Genomic DNA, 3,808 nt, shown 5'->3' with positions numbered 1-3,808 from the left:
AAACTAGTCCCCTAAAAAGATTACATTGTCCTCTAACCAATTAGTACTCGCCGAGCTAGTAAATTCTCTCCTTGCTCTAGTTTACTGTCATGGTCTTCAACCTCATTCACAACAGTAGCTCTTATGTCACCAACCTTAGGACATTCATAAAATATATGTCCTACTTATCCATGAACTATTTTGTATTCTTTGTAATTGTTTGTCTTCTTTTTTGAGATGTTAACTCTTCTTGTGAACTATAATTTGCAAATCAACATTCATTATATCTTGTACTCTATTAGCTGGTATTCGCAGATCATGATTTATTTTCATAGAATTCATTCCATCATAACTAATCTCAACAATATCATGAGTTTGAGTTTGTCCATGATTTGATTCACATTTATGCACTTGTATTTATTGTCTTTCAATTTATTTTTATTCATCTAAGTGTATAAAAAAAAAAATTGTATTCTCAATATATTTTGATTATCCTGAGATGTTCGTGTGCAATGTGTTCTCAGCATGTTGTCTCGTGTATGCTTCAATCTCTTTCATTATGAGGACTTCTAACTTCCTCTCTTTCTTCTCTTTGTGCATTAGCCATACTTGCTTTTGGTTTTCAAAATTCATTCTTAGGAAAGACACTCTACTAAAAGTAAATGCATTAACTTTAAAAGTCATATTTGAATTTACAACCTTTTAAACAATACAAAAGTATTGCACTATATCTTTATTTTAACATTTAATTGCATGTTTAATTTAGTTATTTTAATATAAACAGTAATAAATTTATAAATGCATTTGTTATAACTTTTAATTATTATAAAATTACTACAAAATATTATAATTTAATTATTATAAAAATAGTATAGAAATTTATAAATTATATTTCTTATTATATATTAATGTTTGTAATATAAATTATTTTTACTATTTACATTTTTTTTTGGATAGGTAAGAGGTTGAAGCCAAGATTAATTATTATGTGTTGTGATTAATTATTATTATTGTTTATTAACCACAAGTAGATTTGAACCCAAGACCTCTTCGATAAAAGACTCACAATTTACCTTTGTGTTGTAAGCTCTTGCCTATTTTTTAATATTTACATATTAATTTTTTTTAAAAAAATTGAAAAAAAAACAATAAAATAGATAAGATAAACTTACTTATTTCTATTCTACCATATTTTTATCAACCATTCCAAAATATGTCATTTAATGTTAGTGTTAAAAAAAAATACTAATTAACAAAACAATAAGATAAATCTACTTATTTTTATTCTAAAATATTTTTAGCAACAATTCAAAAAATATCACTTTTAATTAAATGCTAGTCAATGTTTTTTTTAATTACAAAATAAAGAATAAATGTAATATAAACTAATAATATAAGAATTTTAAAATAGATCAAAGAATTATCAAAACTTATTAACAATTTTATTAGAATATTATTAATTAGAAAAGATAAAAATAAAAAATAGTAAAATTAATAATTATATTAGAAAAATTATTAAATTAATAGTTTCATTAACAAATCATATAAAAATAGCAATTTATATTTTAATAATTAACTAAAAATATACTATATAATAAGCGTATAATATCAAATTTAAACATTATATCTAGAAGTTTAAATTTATAGTACAACTAAAATATAAAATAAACTATATTTTTTATAATCCCAAACTAAAAATGAACCAATATTATAAAACTATAATGTTAGGCACGCTAAAATTTAAAATAAACTGAATGAATTGTTCTAAATTGCAAGAAAAAATAAAGCATTCTACTTTTAAGCTAAAAATAGAAAAGTCGAGTTCCTAAAATAGAAGACAATAAAAAACAAGAGGGAATTTTCATATATATTTCACATTCAACATCGCTGGAATGAGTGTATCCAACTATCCGCCAATAGTGGGAGATTCATTAGAGATTTAAAGAAGATTGTGAAGATGGCAATGACAGCAAAAGGGAATGTTTTCCTAAGGGAAGTGTGGGATCACAATGTGGAGAAAGAAATGGAATTGGTAAGGGAAGTTGCAAAAGAATTTCCGTATGTGGCGATGGATACAAAGTTCCCTGGAACAAGTGTCGTGAAGGAGTTTGGAAATTTTAGCAGCAGGAGAGAGTACAATTACATGGGTATGATGGGAGATATAAATATTCTTTCTCTCATCCAACTTCGCCTCACCTTTGTAGACGAGAATGACAATCTTCCAGATCGTGGCACGGGGTAGCCCTGTGCGTGGCAATTCAATTTTAGGGAGTTTGATCTAGACCATAACCTTCATGCCCCTTACGCCATTGAACTTCTCAAAAAGAGTGGAATTGATTTCAAGAAGAATAATGAGATGGTATTGATGCCACAAGATTTGCAGAGCTTCTTTGGTCTTCTGGTATTTTTGCAATCCTAAAGTTCACTGGATCTCATTTCATGGATGTTATGATTTTGGGTATCTGATCAATCTTGTTCATTGGTGGCCATTGCTCTCCATGGCAAACCACTAGTTTGGGCTTGTGAGATTCTACTTCCCCAATGTTTATGATGTGAAGCATTTGATTAAGTATTGTGATGGCTTGTATGGAGGGCTTAGCAAAGTTGTTGAGCTACTCAAGGTGGATAGAGTGGGGACTTCCCATCAAGCTGGGTATGACAGTTTTCTTACCTATCGTGTTTTTATGAAATTGGAAAAGATGTATCCTCCAACATATATTAACAGGTTTGCAAATGTAGTCTATGGATTGGGGTAGGGCTACAGCAACTTTTTCAAGATTCTACATCTTTCTCTTCTATGCAAAGCCTATTGAAGTTGGGTTCCAAGATTTCTTCTCTTTTCTCATCATTGTAGTTTCAAAGCTTATTAGGCTTGGGTTTTATTTTCATTAAAGATTATAGTAAATTAAGTTGGTTTGATTTTGGAAGAAATGTTATGATTAAATATGCTTTAGTTGAAATTTTCTGGAATCTTTGTTTCTTATAGATTATCACCATTTAGATACTTAATAAGAAATGATCTCTTAAAAATCATTATATATGAAAATATTAATCAACAAATATAATTTATAAACATAAAATTTCATTGAATTTTTTAATACATTATTACAAACATAAAAGAAAGAATGAATTTGATCATACTCTTTTGAAATCCAAAACTCTCATGAGTTTCAAAATGCATTTTAATGTTTATCGTTTTGTTAAATCGATTGGAGAAAATGTTAATAATCACCCCCAAAATTAAAATCAAAATTGTTGTTCTTAGTCTATACCAGAAACGTGACGCGGAGTGCCAGTCAAGAAATGACCATTTCTGATCTATTCAAATATATTTTTAAATAATAATAAAATTGTCAAATAGAAATTACACTCGACTGGAGCATGAGTTTTGTTTACAAATTGAAACATTCAAACAGTTTTTTCAAAGACTACTTGCAACATCAACGGAAGTACAATTTTTTTTATTAAAAGAAAAATTACTTGCAGTGTTAGTAGAATTATTAGGGTTTTTAAATATCTAGAACCACAATAGAAGTATTAATTTATTTTAAGTCAAAGTAGTAGTTATTTATGAATGTAGAATAATATATCTTTGAAGTTTGAAATCATACACTACATATCCTCCAAGACCTCAATTTCTACACTCTTTCCCTTGATCTTCTTTTGCTTATTCACATCCATCCTTTGTGTTCTATAGGTCAACCTTCCACACTGATCTCTAACCCTCTCAAAATCCTTCATCTCAACTCAACTGCCAATACTCAGGTTCCTTCTACCGAGCTCTTCATTCTACAAAGGAATCAGGGAATGCTTTTTGTCACCTTTCACA

At 28.2% G+C, this 3,808-nt stretch overlaps 1 pseudogene; it reads left to right on the top strand.

The window, feature by feature from the left end:
- Positions 1-1,936: 1,936 nt before the first annotated feature.
- Positions 1,937-2,735, top strand: LOC149565665 (putative CCR4-associated factor 1 homolog 6 pseudogene; annotated as a pseudogene).
- The last annotated feature ends 1,073 nt before the right edge of the window (positions 2,736-3,808 follow it).

The sequence above is a fragment of the Cupressus sempervirens genome, chromosome 3, assembly GCF_028749045.1.
Source record: "Cupressus sempervirens isolate cs-2001-9-10 chromosome 3, ASM2874904v1, whole genome shotgun sequence".
Lineage (NCBI taxonomy): Eukaryota > Viridiplantae > Streptophyta > Pinopsida > Cupressales > Cupressaceae > Cupressus > Cupressus sempervirens.
This window is presented reverse-complemented; position numbering and strand designations above follow the sequence as displayed.